General features: G+C 55.1%; 1 protein-coding gene across 1 annotated transcript in view; it reads right to left on the bottom strand.

Annotated features, from left to right (window-relative positions):
* The window catches only part of IGSF21 (immunoglobin superfamily member 21), a 277958-nt gene that overhangs the window by 94407 nt on the left and 166091 nt on the right, over positions 1-17460 (bottom strand). The window lies entirely within an intron of this gene.

Here is a 17460-nt window from a genome sequence, read left to right as displayed (position 1 = left end):
ACAGGCTGGGACCCGGGACCCTTTGCTGCCATGCTTCCACCTGGACAAACTTCTCAAAAATACTAAGAAAGTCTGTGGGACTAGACATGACTGCGTGGATGCTGCAGCGGGAGCAAATTCTGGACCAAATGATACAAAAGACCAAAAAAACCCCCCAAACCAACTGCCACTTCTAAAGAACTGGGAGCAAAGATCAGGTGCCGGGAGCGAAGGCAGGGAACTCCCCATGCCCCCGTGCACTCAAGCCACAGGGGGCACCTAAGCCAGCCCTCTGGACACACCCCTGCCCTCAGCCCACCTGAGGGATCCGTTCTCGCCAGCACCCCCTCCCCCTGTGACTTGCTCTCTCTCCCTCCCGATGCAGCAGGGGCCCAGGGGAGCCTTGCCTGAGTCTCTTGTCTGTCCTGTAGTCAATTTCTATTGATCTGGAAAGACCAAGAACCCCGGCTAGTATTGGTTCCCTGAATGATCAGCTACAGCGAACGGAGACCTGGGTTCTAAATCGCTCTGCATCTCTCCTCTTTCCAGGCCTCAGTTTCCCGAAATGCTCAGTGAAGAGACGTGGGGCAGGGTGAGCTCTGAGGGCCGTTTCTACTCTGAATGCCCAGATGCTCTGATTCTGAAACAGCTGGCCCCGGAGGCCGCACCTCCACATGCCCTGCCCACTCAGCCGAGGTTCCGCAGCCGCCCCCGGGTCCCAAGGCTGCCTGACCCCGCCTCAGGACCCCTACTGCCCCCCGACCAGTACATCTGGCTTCAGCCGGGCTGAGCTGATTTTCCAAGTGCAGCCACCAAAGTGTGGCAAACGGACTGAATCCAGCCAGCAGCGAGAGAGCCTGCGGGGCTGACGGGGGTTTTCCATTTGAAAAACAAATAAGTCTCCAACTCTAGCCTCCTCCCAATGTCCCTGGGTGCCATCATCCAGAAAAGAAAAAAGAAAAAGGAGTTGGGGGAATCGCCTCCCCCTACCCCGAACCTCCTCCTCTTTGTGTTCCGCAAAACCAATTACAGGTTGGAAATAGCTGTAATAAACTTGATATCCCACTTAAGGGCCAATCCCGCCGCGGCTGGAAAGTGTAATGGTGGCGGAGAGTGAAAACCACTGGTGTATTTTACCGCAGCTGTTTAAATCGCCTGCCTACATTATCCCAACTCCTCTCCAGCCGGGAAGGAATTTGCTCTCCTGGAAATGGTGCAGCTGAGGTCTCTGTGGCTGGGCAGTGAGAGGGAGCGTTTGCAAGGAGGGCTTTAATGAACTGCTTAGACATGGAAGAGCGATGGCGTCTGGGCTCGGGAGTCAGGCCGGCTCAGGTTCAAATCCCAGCACCAGCAGGTTCCAGGCGGCTCCCAGGCTGTTAGAACGGGCAGGAGCCACGGCTGCCCTAGAGGCTTGTCGTTGAGGGAGAGGGACGCTGAAAGTGATGAATGGTGGCCAGAACTCTGGGCCAAGCATGAGGAGGCTCAGCTCGCCCGTGGGGGCTGTCACTGCTGGCTCTGGGCTCTCAAGCAAGTCACGAATAGTCTTGGAGCCTCAATTTCCTTATCTGTAAGAAGTTCATCAGACCCAGGCTTCCCTGGTGGCTCAGCCGGTAAAGCATCTGCCTGAGATGCAGGAGACCTGGGTTTGATCCCTGGGTCGGGAAGATCCCCTGGAGAAGGGAATGGCAACCCACTACAGTATTCTTGCCTGGATAATTGTATGGACAGAGGAGCCTGGCAGGCTACAGTCCATGGGTTTAGAAAGAGTTGTACATGACCAAACGACTGAGTTGTTAAAAATGCCTTAAAAAGAACCTGTGAAATGCCTATATGTGAAAGCATCTTGTAAAACGTGAAGAGCACATCTAGAAACTTCTGCCATGCAATTGGCACCTGGAAGTCTCCTCTCCACCCCACTCAACCTCGAGTGCCTAGCATGGGTTTTGGCACATGGTCTGCCCTTAACGTACATTTGTGGAGTGAATCAATGAGTCAGCAACAGGAGTGTTCTGAAGTCTACTTAGACATGTCTCCATCCAACCACTCAGAAATTATGCGGAGAAAGTGCCCTCTGAGGACCGCAAAGGTAACGCCAGATCAGACACTGCTGGAGAAAGGCTGAGATCAAGTCAGCCTCAGCACTGGGGCCAAGCCGGCTGTGCGTTCAGGCATTCGCTTACTGACTGAGTTCTTTTCGAGAGCTATGCTTGATTCTGGGACAGCTGCTGCGGACGCAGCTTATGAGCCGGTGAAGAATCATCTCACTTAACTGTCTGCAGTGGGTGCCTTCCAGCTCCTCCAGCAAAATCTGAAGCCCAGGAGGGCTGAGACTTCATTTCGCTCAGCGTTGTATCTCCCCCGCCCAGAGCACAGTCGCTGACAGAGGGGGCTCTCGGTCAATATTTCTATAGAAACAAAATCTCTTGTACAGATGCAGAAACTAAAGGCAGTGAAGGGCTGCTGCTCGTCCAGGCTGCCCAGGCTGTCAGTGGAGGAGTGAGGACTTGAACCTGGGTCCGAGTCTGAGGTCCAGAGAGGAAGTGGCCCAGCTAGTGGTAGAGTTGGGTGAAGGGTTGGGATGGGACAAGGAAGGGAGTGGGGATTCTAGGCGGAGGGAAATGTGAGCTGGGTGCGGGCACCTGCTCAGAGAGGAGCAGGGAGAGCAGAAGTGGAGAGCAAGAGGGGACAGCGACGCGGCCTCCCTGCGGCTCGCTGTGTAGCGGGAGGGCCACAGGGTTCCTGCCTTCCCTGTTGCCATGGTGACCCTGGACCACTCTTCCTCTACACTCCCTGCCCACCTGCTCTCTGCCCTGAGTCTGCTCTTGCATTGCCCTGGGAGCGGGGGCAGGGGGCAGCCACAGAGAGGAGAGGACAGGCTCCCCCGGGGCCTGGGGGAGGAGGGTGCCGGATTCCCAGGGAAAGCAGGTGCCGCCCACCACGCCCCTCCGGGTGGCCGGGTCCCACCCCCACTCTATCTCCCTGCAAGCCCTGGCTTCTGGCAGGGCTGGGCTCGGGGTAATTGGCTTCCCCTCGTGCGTGTGGGAGATCCGGTTTTGACAGAGACAGCTGGTGTCATAAATTGCCTTGTCTCATCTGGTTACCGTGCGAAGGCAGACAGCAGCTCGGGGATGAGGTGCGGGGCGGGCCCGGGCCGGAGGCAGCTGACAATGGCAGGCGGGGGGGGCAGCTGGCTCTGTGGGCCTCACGCACGTGGACAGGAGCCTATGCAAGTGTGAGGAGGTGTGTGTGCAACAGGTGTGGGCGCAAGGGGTGCCCAGGGCTGCTGGAGGCCAGCTCCTGTGAGTGAGCACCAGTGCAAGTGAGAAAGCCTGTATTCGGGGCTGTGGGGACGGACGTGTGCCAGCAAGGGCGAGTGGATGGATCTACATGCTTCTGGGTTGCGTGGAAGGATGCACACGTGTGTGTAAAGCACGGCACTGGTGAGACTGTCTCGTGTGGTTCTAGATGCCTGGGGGCGAGCGTGAGGGCTCGGGGGTGTGTCAGCAAGACTGTGTGTGCACGCTCAGGATTGCGTGTCGGGTTGTGGGCTCACAGTGTGTGTGCCCCTCTGCGTGCACGAATGCCGCCTCACCCATGACGGAAGCCCGGTTTACACTCCCTGTTCCCTGCTCCAGGCCGGGGACAGGGAACGTCAGCTGGGGTGGGTGTGAGGGGAGCACGTGCGTGAGAAATGCCAATCTAGGAAACACCATCCCGCCAACGCTGTCTCTTTGCCATCACCCACCCCCGGCTCAACCAGTCAAATGCAAAAACCACAGTCAGGACCCAAGCACCAAAGGCCCCAAACCCCACCAGACACGGGGCGCCGAGTCCTCCCTTACTGTCTCCTACGTCACCCTAAAACCCCTCGCTGCGGGGGCCGGCAGGCAAAAAACGGTGGGGCCAGGACGGGTCTGGATAGATGCTAGGGACTCGCACATCTGTGCACAGCAGCATGCCCTGGCCAGGTGGGAGCAAGGTCTGAACGTTTCCGTTTTCCCAGAGGCCTTCGCTGCCTCCCAGAGCTCCCTCAAACTCATGTCCCTTGGGTCAGTGACGGTGTCGAACCGTCTCATCCTCTGCCGCCCCTTCTCCTTCTCCCTTCGTTGTAAAATGCTTAGCGTGGTAAATATTCTTTAGTAGATACTATTATGGCCATAATTTTGTTGCAGGAAGGTGGGGAGCCCCTGAGACTTCAAGCAGGGGAGTGACAGCTTCACCAGGGTCAGAACAGTCCTCCTGACTATGTGTGGGCAGCCCAGCTGGGCCAGGTGGGTCTGGGCTGGGGAGAGGCCTCTGGAACAGAGGGAAGATCGTTTTTCCAGCCCCCTTTTCAGGGCTGCGGCTGATTTGGGATCCCACGAGCTGCTCGGGCAGGGGGTGGGGGTGGAGGCACGGCTGTCCCACCTTTGACCCGGGATCCGTGTATCTGCGTGCAGTCCCCTCTGGACGACATCCTGCCAGCGTCCCGCAGCGCCCCACTCAGCGCCCGGCCCCCAAGCCGCCCCCGAGCTGCCGGCCAGCGAGCACATCTGTGTGGATAGCGCGCGACCAGCAAGGGTCACCATGGGGACAGTGCTGGCGCGGTCGGAAGGGGCTGCCGGTGTGGGCAGGGACCTCCCATGCCAGGCTGCTGGCCGTCCACACCCGGCAGGCGCTGCGGGTGACTGGCCTGTATCGGCGTGGCTGGGCCCTGGCGGACCAGCGGACACGACCCATCAGCCGCCTGCGCCAGCCCGCCCGCCTGCCACCCGGGGGCGGGTGCACCAGCACACACAGCATCCCTGGTGGCCTGGCTCGGCGGAGCCTGTCTGTCTGTTGGTCTGTCTGCGGCCACCCTGGTCAGCCCCAGAAGCCTGCTGGAGAGAAACAGCAAGGGCGAGAGCCCCCTCTCTGCTCAGCCACTAAGTGACAGCGGATGCTGGGATGTTTGCCTTCTCTCCCTGAACCTCAGTTTCCTCATCTGTTAAATGGGGCAGAGATGGCCATCTCTAAACTCACTTCCTGCTATTTCATGGAGGTGGTATTAGCAACGGGCAAACTCTGGGTAGCAGAATTCCGCGATCTGAGGGGTGAGACTAAAGCCTACCCAACCCTGCTCACTCCTTCCTTACTTAAACAAAGAATCACTGCGTCCCTACTACGCGCCAGAGACCGTTTAAGGTGAAGTCATGAACAAGTCCAACTCCCTCTTCTCCTGGAGACTGATGCTAGTGGGAGGAGACAGATAAGAAACCAAGGTAAGGAAGATGGAAAAAACGCACCAGACGGGGGCAAGTGTCCGACAGACAAGGAAAACTGCTGGACAGAGGAGGCGGTTGCTGCTGTCTGTGCTCACGCGTGTCTGACTCTGGGCAATCCCATGGGCTGTACCCCATTGGACTGCACCCCATTGGACTGCTCTGTCTGTGGGATTCTCCAGGCAAGGACAAGGAAATGGAGTGGGTTGCCATTTCCTCCTCCAGAAGAAGGTGGTGGCACAGCAAATTAGGCAGCCAGAGGAAACCTGTGTTTGGAGCTTAACTTCATATTTAGGCTGAGATCCCAATGAGGAGGTGGGGTCAGGCTTGCTTGGAGAGAATCAGGCTGCTTCCTGCCAGCTCCTTGTGAAGCCCTGTTTGTTCACTGCTTCTGGCTTCTCGTTTACACCCGGCAACACCCCTGTGGGCAGAGCTGTCTGCATTTTGCAGATGGGGACACAGAGTCACAGAGAGGTCATCGGGTTTGCTGACGTGCCCACCGTCCAGACTCAGCTCGGGGAATTCAATCCTTTTTCTACTGTGTCTTCACAGCCGACTTCCACTTTCCTGAACACCAGTTTTAATGTCTGTCAAGGCTGCGTGGCCTTGCCCTCGTCGCCCCCCGCCACTGCCCTGACCTGGTCCTATGGCATCATATTTTATTCCCTATCATTTGGCTTGAACATTTTCAAACATACAGAAAAGCGCAAAGAATTTTAAAGCAAACATCAGTATTCCTACTGCCCAACATCTACAGTGAACTTAACCAAGCTTGCTTTACCGTGTATTTCTCTCCCTTTACCCACCCATCCATCTGAGTTTTACCTGGTGCTTTCTGATACCTCCACATTTTGCTTTTGCAGCCTGCATATCACTAGAGGTACACTTATTCCCAATTCTCTTTTGGTAAAATTTACATACAGTGAAATGCACAAACCCAGATGGCATTACTCAATGGGTTTTGGCAAATGCACCCACCTGTGTAACCCAAACCTCTTTCACGATGTAGGACGCCACCATCACTCCAGAAAATTCCTCTGCTCCTGTTTAGCCAATTCTTGCCCCCAGAGGCAACAATTATTTTGATTTTCCTCACATCATTTTTTGACTGTTCTAGAATGTCATATAGGGCTTCCCTGGTGGTTCAGATGGTAAAGAATCTGTCTGCAGTGCAGGAGACCCAGGTTGGATCCCTGGGTTGGGAAGATGTCCTAGAGAAGGCAATGGTAACCCACTCCAGTATCCTTGCCTGGAGAATCCCACGGACGGAGGAGGCTGGTGGGGTCACAAAGAGTCGGACCCAACTGAGTGACTAACACGTAACTAGAATGTCTTATAAGAGCAATCACACAGCAGGTAGTTCTTAGAGAAGGCTTTTTTCTCCCAGCATCATATTTTTGGGATCCACCCATGTTGTTCGATGTGCCTACAGGCAATCCCTTTTCATCACTGAGTAGCATTTTATCGGAAGACGAGACTGCTTTGTTCAATTGTTCTTTTGTTAATAGACACCTGGGTAGTTTCTGATTGGGCTCTACTATGCATACGGCTGCCAAGAACACGCTGATACACGGGTTTTTTAATGGGTGAGTGTTTCTGTTTCTCTTGCTACTGCTTTGTTTGCCAAGAGTCAGTTCATATCAACAAGTGTTTTCTGAGTGCCTACTACATGTCAGACGTTGCGCTAGACACAGAGGTGTGTGATCCCAGCTCAGACCTTGGACTCTGATGGCTCCAGGCAGGCAAGCATGTCCGGAGTGCCTGCTAGGAAACAGGCGCCCCGCAGGTCGTGTTTTATCCTCACAACAGCTCCGTGGGATGCTCTTTGTGTCCCCAGTTTTCAGAGGCGGCAACTGAGGCCAGAGTGATGGAGTGACCTGTCCAAGATAAGCGGCAGAGCTGGGCTGCAAACTCGGGGCGATGCCGTGCCCTCTCCTTTGTCCTGCAAGATGCTGAAGCAGCAACCCGGGGGGGCGGGGGCGAGGTGATCTCCTCAAGGTCACACCGGCAGCGCAGAGACAGGAACACCGGCTCCTGTTCCCCCCGGGCAGCGCTCTTTCCAACACCACGCTGGCTTCATCCCAGGAGTCTTAACAGATAAGGTCTCAGTGTCTGTTGAACCAGCATTCCCTCCTAGAAATAAGGCTGGGAGAGCTGAGTTATAGAAGAGCCCAGCTTATCTGGGTGTATCTGTGTCCCAGGGCATGAGCCCATCAGAATAAACTTGTCCCCTGAGCCTGCTAATCTAGGAGCACAGAGTTATAGGCCCCAGGATTCAGGCAGAAGCCTGAGTTTGAGCGTCTGGCAGCCAGGGAAAAGTGGTGTGCCCAGTGACGAGATGAGGTTATGGAGGTCCAAAGTCATTTAATTAAAAAACAAAACCCCCGGTGTATAGCAAGCTAGAGCAATCTTCAGGGTGAATTTGGCCCCAGACAATGGTTCTGTGAGCCCAGCGTTAAGCAAACAGAGAAGGTGATACCAGTTGTTGGAAAGATGACTGTCATGTAGAGGATCAAGGATGGGGCCACACTCTTTGACATTCCCTCGTTGAGAGACGGGGGATCTGTGCTCTCTCCCTCTGAGCCGGGCACATTCTGTGACTGCTTTGATTAGTGCAATGTCTAAAAGTGTACCAGTTTCCATGTCCAAACCTTAGCAGGCTGGAGGCACCCACTTCCTGTCTTTGGCCATGGTGATAGACCGCATCGCGGGGAGAGGGACCTACAAGCCCAGCCTTGCCTACACGAGAGTAAAGCTGCCTTGACTCCTGCAGACTAGACCAACCGCCAAACCAAACACGACACCAGTAACCCCTGCTGATGCCATTTAAAGCACTGGAATTGCCCAACCAAGCCACGCTTGAATTCCAGACCCACACAGTTGTGTGATACGATAACATAGCCGTTGCTTTAAGATGCTGCATTTTGGTGTGATCTGTAGGCAGCAATAACCATGGCAGTGTGCTCCTCCTGTTGTCAAGGAGGACGCCATGCCAGCCTCCACCCGCCAGGGCCACCTCCATCGCATTGTGAGAGCTTCAGGTTGGAGTCACATTTGGGCATGCAGGGCAAGAGGTTGTATCAGGTGGGGTCTGGCAGGAAACACGTGAAGAGCATAAATGAGGAAGCTTCAGGGTTATTTACAAAGATATGAGCAGAGGGATCCCAGTGAGGCATGCCTGGCACCTGGGCCAGGGGCCAGCGAGAGCTGCTGGCTATTTAATAGCAGAGGGAAAGGGGCAAAGGAGTGGGGGTTTTACTTGCTCCTAAGAGAGTGGCAGATGAGGGGAAAGGCTACCCAACAAGAGTTTAGGTAGAGGGACACAGGAGGGAAGAGCTGGGGGATGAAGACCTTGTCCTCACGTCCACCTGCCAGCCCGCCCCCATCTCCTGCAGGTGCCTCCCATTAACCAGTGGGCAAGAACACCCATCGGTGCTAGCGGTCTGGGTTGGCCTTCAGGCACAGCGGATGGAGAAGCTGAGAGTGGGTCTGGGGGGTGTGGACTAAGACGTCCCATGGAGTGTTCTCCAGGGAGCTGAACTTGAGTGGCTACCCAGCTCAGCAAGTTTCCACTAGATCCTGTTCTTTGTCTGGCTATCCCATAGCTGCATAAAGCGAGGTCCCATACCCCACCCCCCCACTACCCCATCAGACCGTTCAGACACGTGTGTGGGAACCAGTATCAGAGAGGCTCCCATTAAGCCGTCATGTTTCTCCCCACCGCTGCTTCATGTCTGATCACCAGGAGGCACCTGGCAGGGGAGGGCGAGCCGAGCCCATCTCTGCCTCTTCATCACTGCCAGGCTCCATGAAATGGGGGTGCAGACGAACTGAGAGAGGAAGCCAGTCCTTTACCTTCATGCCCTGTGGAGCAGGAGCTCCTGGGAAACCTGGGGCTTGGAGACCCTGAGCCCCAGCATGGAGCCCTGGGCCATAATTTCTCCGCATAACTCTGCTCCCAGGACCGTCCTCCAAGAAAGAGCATGAGAGAGGCGTCTGTGGTCTGCCGTCCACGCGGTGGCATGGAGCTCTGTTCTGAGAAGATCTCACACTTGGTTTAATGCTCTGCTGTTGCCATCTTGGAATCTGTAATCATTTGCAAAGGAAGGACCCTATATTTTCATTTTGCACTGGGCCAAACAAACTACGTAGCCAATCCTCTTTCCAAGCAAGCAGGGGTTCTCTGGGTCGGATTCCTTTGTGCTCTTTAACACTTTTTAGTTTGTTGATCTATTTTTGGTGGTGTCAGATCTTCACTGCTGTGCGGGCTTTCCTCGAGTTGCAGCAAGCGGGGCCTGGACTCTCGGTGCGGTGCGTGGCCTTCTCGTGGCGGTGCCTTCTTTTGTTGCAGAGCACAGGCTCTAGGGTGTCGGCTCGGTCATTGTGGCCCTTGGGCTTAGTTGTCCTGGCAGGTGGGATCTTCCCGGTCCAGGGATGGAACCTGTGTCTCCTGCACTGGCACGCAGATTCTTTACCACCAAGACGCCAGGGAAGCCCTGATTCATGCGTCTTAATCAAGACTCAGCAAACTTTCCCTGGTAGTAAATATTTTAGAATCTGCAGGCGCTACGGCCTCAGCTGTTATAGCGGAGCCCTGCTGTTAGACTGTAAAAGCGGTCAGAGGTAATCTGTTAACAAATTAATGGACATGGCCGTGTTCCAATAAAACTTTATTTGTAAAAACAAGACGGTGAGCTAGATATGGCCTTTGGACCATAAGTAGCCAACTGCTGGTCTGGAATATAAGTCCCTCCTATCCTGTCTGCCTGTCTGACTCTGGCTCATTCTATTTTTGGCAGCACTGCGTGGCATGCGGACTCAGTTCCCTGATCAAACCTGCACCCTCTGCAATAGAATCGTGGAGTCTTAGCCACTGGACCACCAGGGAAGTCTCTCTGGCTTCCTCTTGATTATTCAGCTCAAAAGCTTTTCCTAGCTGCTCCTCTTTTGCCCTGCCCCACAGCACACCTGTGCATGTTTGTTTATTGAGCCTGAACTAAAAGGCAAGGTTTGCGCTGAGCATTGGGGCTATAGTGTGAGGAAGACAGCACGATGACAGCCTTCATGGAGCTCCGTGGTACGCACCCAGGCGGGAGTCCCAGGTTACAAGCTACAGAAGGGCAGGGCTGGGACCGTTTGTTCAACACTGTGTATCCCCAGAGCAGTGACAAGATACACAGATGCCAGCGAACAGCTCACAACTGCAAGGCCTTATGCTGACAATTCTTTTTTTTTTTCCACTTGAGCCCGCCATCGTCTTTGAAATGGGCCTGGTAGGTGTTTTTAACAGAGAGGTTGGGCGACTTGCCCCAAGACACACAGCAGCAGACGAACGAGAAGAGCTATATGCAAACTCCCAGGCCAGGCCCATTTCAACCATGCCCAGGAGTGAGGACTCAGCCCCGGCTTCCTGACCGGGCCCGGAAGGATGCCACGGGCAGCTGGAGTCACTCTCTGCTGGGTCAGCGGGGGAGGAGTGGCTGGCTTATTTCCTCTGAGGGAGACAAAATGGAAGAGGTTGGTGTTGGTTTCCTATTACAAGGAAACTGTTCAATAAAAATCACCCAGTATATTAAAAAAAAATCTTTACCTGGCTTTGAACGAACGTTTGGTGTTATTACAACAGGAAAAAAAAATTCCATTTGCTTTTCATTATAGATCTGTGTTTTGTTATTTTTTTGTCCCTAGAGAGTGAGGATTTCACTGGCAGGGTGATTACAAGAAGGAAAAAAGAGAACAGTGAGCTTTGGGGTCAGACGATCCTGGATCCAGTCCCGTGGGACCACTGAGCGACTGAGGCCCTTCACTGGCTCCGTGAGCCTCAGACTCTCATTTACAAAGTCCAGGTGCCACCGCCACCTTCCCAGGGTTATGGCAAAAATGAAACGATGATGCTGCCAATAGTTACTACTCCGTGCCAATCACCTTTATGACAGACGTGGGCCCCGCTCTCAGGGAGCGTACATTGTACCAAGAGGGATTGCAAATAAATAGAAAGTCAAAAGAGAGAGACAATTTCAAGTGATCATTGCCATGAAGCAAACAAACCAGAGTGTGAGCGGCTAGAGAGGGGTCTGGGGATTCAATAAAAGGCCAGAGGAGCCTTCTCTAAAACTCAGATGAAGACGAGCCCAGAGATTTTCATAGTGAGTGAAGTAAGCCAGAGAAAGACAAATGTCGATGTCATATGATATGTTGATATCATATGGTACCGATTATGTGTGGAATCTAAAAATATGCTACAAATGAACTTATTTGCAAAACAGAAATGGAGTCACAGATGTGGGAGACAAGTTCATGGTTATCAGGGTATAAGAGGCAGGGAGGGAGACATTGAAAGGTTGGGATGGCTGTATACACACCGCTCCATATAAAATAGATAACCAACAAGCAGCCACTGCAGAGCACGGGCTTCCCTGGTGGCTCAGATGGTAAAGAATCCGCCTGCCAATGTGGGAGACGTGGGTTTAATGGCTGGGTCGGAAAGACCCCCTGGAGAAGGGAATGGCAATTCACTCCAGCATTCTTGCCTGGGAAATCCCACGGACGGAGGAGCCTGGTGGGCTACAGTCCCTGGAGTCACAGAGTCATACACAAAACTGAGTGAGTAAGCAATGAGGGCGGTAAAGCGCAGGGAACTCTACGGAGTACTCTGTCATGGCCTGTGTGGGAAAAGGCTCTACAAAGGGTGGATATATGTACAAGCGATTCGCTTTGCGATCACCTGAAACTCACATGGCATTGCAAGTCAGCTGTACTCCAAAAACAATGAAGAACAAAACAAAACACCCCCACACGCAAACCCCAAGTGGTAAAGCACCAGCCTGGAAAAGCGTTTTCCAGGAGGAAGACGTCAGAGCCACTGTAGAGGCCCCGAGATGGGATGAGCTCGTGCTGGGAGAGAAGAGCCAGGCGGCTGATGGGGCAGAGGTGGAGTTAGCAAGGCGGAGAGCTGTGGGCTCAGCTGAGAGACCCACCTGCAGCCAGACCACACGAGGGCTCAAAGGCTGGTTGGTCGCAGGAGGCTGAATCGTATTCTGGCTGCAAAGGAGAGACGTCGCAGGGTCTTAAGCAGGGGAATTCTCTGACTTGATTTACCTGTTTTAAAGATCCCTGTGGCTGCTGATGGAGAAGGGATTGCAGGGCCCACGGGGGCAGGAAGACCTGGCCGGAGGCTCCCTAGTCTTGTGGGGAGGACAGCAGTTCCCATCAGGACGTGAGGTAGACAGACGCTAGGCCCCCGATCCATTTCCTTTCACATATCCCTGTCATCAGAGCAGTTTTAATGCATTTCTAAAGGCCAGATGAAGAAATTCTAAAGGATTTTCAGACCTTGCGCAGCCCTGAATTACAATGCCTCTTTTGTTCAGTGGGCGAGGCTGGAAAAGGCTGCGGAAGTCCCCTCTCCCCCACCACTTCTGGGCAGCCTGGCAAGAAACTAGGGACATGCTTAATCCGCCAGAGATCCAATTTCCTCCAAATCACTCATTTCAAAGCCAGAAAACGCAAGACGGGACTGTCGCGGCCATCTAGGCAGCGGGTGAACAGCGTCAGTGCAGCAAATGACACACGGCAGTGACGACCGCAGCGGAGATAAGACTGTGCCCGCGAGCTCCCCAGGCATTGTGCTAAGGCCTTACGTGTGTCTTCGCCCCAAATCCTCCCAACTACCTTGTGAAGTTTGGGTCTTACTCTTCCTACTTTATAGATGAAAACACCGAGGCCACGAGAGGTGAATCGACTGGCCCAAGGTCACATGGTCAGGGAGTGGCAGAGCCAGGCTTGGAAGCCGCTTGTAACCCCAGCCACTTCTCACTGGGAGCGTGTTAGTGCACCCGTCGGCCTTAACCCACCAGCTTCTCAAGAAGCCCTCCTTCCCTGCAGCGACCCACCGAGTGATGGGCCGGCCAGGGGCAATCGTGGTCTTGGAGTTTCCCAGACCTGATCTCCTTGAAACCTCTCCACATCCATGAGTCGTGAGACAGCAATCTTCCTGTAACCCAGAGAGGCCGCGGCCACCCAGCTGAGAAGCAGTACAGGTGGCCTGAGCCAAGGACTGAGCCCGGTCCCTCCTCCATCCTGCTCCTTCTAGAGACCGGACCAGCCACTGTCATCCCTGGGTGGTCACCCCGATCTCCCACGGTGCCCGGGGGCACCGTGACTGCCTTTGAGCCTCCAGAAGGTGATCCAGTGGAGCATGAAAGTGGACAGAGGCTTTTTCTATGTAACGCGGCAACTGTCCAGATTTGCTTGGGATGGAGAGGCTCATCAGGGTGTAGAACCTCTGGTTTTTGCGCCTCCAGGGTGGCAAGAAAACCACAAGCTGGCCTTCCTTAGTGGACGCCTTGGCTGTGGGACTTACAGAGCTAAAGCTAGCCAAGTCCTGGGTAAATGGGGATAAGCTGGTCACCCTGTCTGTCACCCACGGGTCAGATTGAGGTTATAGGGTGACAGATCCCATCTGTGTCAAATTAGCACTTTACACTGTCTGAGAAACTCAGAGATGAAATGCCGTGCCTCCAGTGAGTGGTGAGCTCCCCGTCGTGAGAAGTGTGCAAGCAACTGTTCGACGATGCTTGGTGAAAAGTCCCTGGAAGCCCATCCTCTGTCCCTTACTCTGAAGTGAGGCAGAGGAGCCGTCTCTCCAAGCTCAGCTGGGCTGTTCGGAGCTCTTTTCCCCACATTTTTCCTCCTCTTGGGCCTGCTGTCCAAGGTGTATTCCATTCCTGCTTTCCTCCACAGCCCACTGGCCCGCTAAGTGAGGCCTGGAAATTACCTGCACAGCCAGGTCAAAGGTGCAGCTTTGGTGGGAGAGTGATGTGTAATTTGCAGAAATGCTACCAGAGCAGCAAATAACACATGTGGCCCACGAGTGAGCAGAGAATGACAGCTTCAATGGCACCGCTTCGGGCTGCTTTTTTTCCTGTTGAAATCTCTGAGAGACACTGATGTGAAGGAGCCTGAGATCTCTCCTCTCCTGGTGGGGACCACCTGGACGGCAGGAAGCCCGTTGTCAGGGAGCCTGGTCTGTTTCTAGGGTGGCTGACGCTGTCATCTCCACGGTTATGGTCAGAAACCTGGCCTCTAGTCAGTGGTGGGCACCGAGCAGCCTGTGGGGGGGCCACGGGAAAGAGGGGCTGGGCCTGTAGATCACCCGCCTAGAGCCAGCTGTGTGCTCACGCGTCTCGATCTGACTTATGCTCCAAAAGGCGCCCTCTTGCACCCAGCTGCCCCAGAGAGAGGTGAAGGAGAGTGGGTCATCCAGGGTGGCTCCCCCAGTCCTCTGTCCATTCTTCCTAGAATATCTGGGGCTGGAGAAAAGATAACTGCAAGACACCAAGCCGGCAGGACAGATGCCTCCTAATTATCTCTCTTGTTTGAACTGAGGTCTTCAAAGAGCCACTTCCCTGGGAATCGGGGGTGAGGGGACAGAGAGGGTGCGGAATCTCTTAATTTTGTTTCCCCACAGGGCTGGTAATTCAGCCACCAGGAATGCTCCAGGCTCAAAGAGGTGGGAGATGAAGCTGCCAGCAGGCAGCCCCGATGCAGAGACATCATCTGGCTCAGCTTAGGAGCAGAGTCCTTGAACAGCCTGCAGGGGGGCCACGGAGATGCTCAAGGGAGGAGCTTCCCCCTGGAAGGAGTGCGGAGGTAGTTCAGAGCATCAGAAGCATGTTTCTGAAGGGCTGGACAGCCTCTTGGTGTATGTTGAGGGGAGCTGGGCCCCAGAGAGGGGAGAGGACTTGCCAGAGGTCACGCACAGATGAGTTGCTAAGTCCGTGGCTATCTTTGCCTTCTTGGAAGCCTCTGTTCTTCCCCAAAGCTGCCGTACAGGGCAGTGAAAGCCTGGGGCTATCAGTGGAGAGAAAGGAAGGCCTCTCCTTGATGCTAGGGTGGTAGAGGGGTATGTCCTCCGACTGGGGGTGTTTCAGCACCCACTTTCCTGGAGCTGCTGGTCTGATGGCAGCCAAGTACTCCCTGCAAGCGTGCTAAGTTGCTCAGTCATGTCTGACTCTTTGCGACCCCAGCAGCCTGGGGACTGCATCCCGCCAGGCTCCTCTGTCCATGAGAGTCTCTAGGCAAGAATACTGGGGTGGGTTGCCATGCCCTCCTCCAGAGAATCTTCCCGACCCAGGGATCAAACCTGAGTCTCCCGTGGCTCCTGCACTGCAGGCAGATTCTTTACTGCTGAGCCACTGGGGAAGCCCAGGGACTCCCTAGTGTTGGGGAACTGCCAGTCCGATGGTGGAAACACAGCTCCAACCCTAACGGAGCTCCCCGTCTGATGGGGAGACAGCTTCACATGGAGAGGGGCAGCCTCTGGACTTGGGGAAGCTTCCAGCTGATAGAGGACCTTCTGCTCAGACCACTCCTTGGCTGAGATGAGCCCGGAATCAACTCTCCCCCGTGAACTTGTTGACACTGCTCTTCCTCCTTCAGGAAGTCCTCCCCAAGCATGCCACCCGTGACATGCCACCAGGGAGGGGCTGACGTCGCCCCAAAGCCTCAGGTAAATGCCCAAGAGGCCCCGCAGGGCATCCCACCTACCCGTGCCTGTCACCCCATCAGCATCGTGCAGTCCCTCTCACCCCCAAATGACATCAGGGCCCCTCAGAGGATGAAGACCCCCAGTTCCATCAGAGCCCCCTTCCCAGCGCTGCTCTGGCCTCGCTTGCACCTTGAGTAGCTGCGCCTTTCACGTCCTGACGTGCTTGTTTACAGCTCATTTGCTCCTGGACGAAGAGGCTGGGCGGAGGAGCCCGAGACATCAGGAGCAATCGACCCACTCGGGAAGAAGGATCGCCCTGAACTGGCAGTGGCGGAGGGCTTTCTGTGCAGAAGGCCCCGGAGCTACTGCAGAGGAAGGCACACCTGTGTGTGTTTCAACCTGTGGAATCTGCCATCCACAGGGCCGAGGGGCACTCCCGCCGTGGGGGCACGTGCGCGACAAACGACCGTCTTCCACCCAGAGAAGCCTGAGGCACAGCCGTGCGGCTGCTGTCCTTGTCCCCACCCTGGAGCCCCGGAACGGAGGGCAGCTGTAGGTCTGAGGCTCCCGTCCTTCCCCTTGCTTCCAGCCCTGGGAAGAGCTAACTGGCTTTGGTTTCACAAGTTGGCGATAAGGAATTTCCTCCACTCCAAGCCGTGTGGGAGCGTGACCACCCTGAGCCGGGCTGCTGCAGAGACAGGCAAGCCACCGCCCCAGCCTCGGGCCTCCCACCTGAGTGCAGGTGTTCTTCAGGATGGGCCACAGGCAAGCCCTGCCTTCGGGCTCGTCTCTGCTTCAGCTTCACTCCCTGGGGGCCCCGGGTGCCTGGTACCCCATCCAGAGCTCCACAGCACTTATGCCACCTGGGAGCCTCCTACGCAACACCGGAAAAGGAAACCTCAATGCTGATGGTTCAGGGAACCCGCAGGGAGAGAAGCTTTGGGGTGTTTTTTAGCATTTTAGGAAGAAATCTGCCCTGCGGGTCAGGAGACCTGGGTCTCAGTGCCAACTCTGCTACTGAGGCTGGAAGACCCAGGCGTTCATTCTGACCTCTGCCAGTTCCGTCTCCTCAACCGGAAAATGAGCAGATGAGGCCGAGTGAACAGAGGGCAGAGTGACAGCAGGCAAGGGACGCTTCCTTCACCCCGGGCCACACATGTCTGGACTCATCAGCTGGAATCCCCGCCTCCTTTCTTCACGTTTACAAGGGGCGCAGGGCCTCCTTCTCCAATCCCGCCCTGCACTTGCCCTTTGAGCCCAGGGCTACCTGTCCCCACAGGGATGGCCGTGCAGAGTGGACAGCAGAGGAACTCCAGAAGACCCTCAGAGAGTGGGTTCTGAGCAGGAGGCCAGGACCGGGTAGGCAGGAAACTCACAAAAGGCCAAGGAGCTGGAAAATCCGCTTCCCACCTTCTCCCCTGATCTTCCAGCCTCTAATCCTGGTCCAGCTAGGAGCTCCCTCTGCCTTCCTGATGGCAGCCAAGTCTCACCTCTTCCAGAACACCCACTCAGGCCCATGCTCTCGGGACAGGTGTTTCCTGTGTCTCTCCAAATCCGCTGGCCCTCAGTGTTCAGGGGCATTTGTTTTCCGATTACATGGGCATCCCACCGTACCCATTAAACGACTCATTCCCATTAGGGTGAGAGCAGTGTCTGGGGTGATCAATCGTCAGCCAACCCCACACACATACACGAGCACAGCCAGGAAAACGGAGTTATCTAGTTCATCACTCACAGATAATGTGAGCAAAA

The sequence above is a fragment of the Bos mutus genome, chromosome 2 (assembly GCF_027580195.1).
Source record: "Bos mutus isolate GX-2022 chromosome 2, NWIPB_WYAK_1.1, whole genome shotgun sequence".
Taxonomy (NCBI): Eukaryota; Metazoa; Chordata; class Mammalia; order Artiodactyla; family Bovidae; genus Bos; species Bos mutus.
Note: the sequence above shows the minus strand (reverse complement) of the source record. Positions and strands in the feature narration are given on the sequence as shown.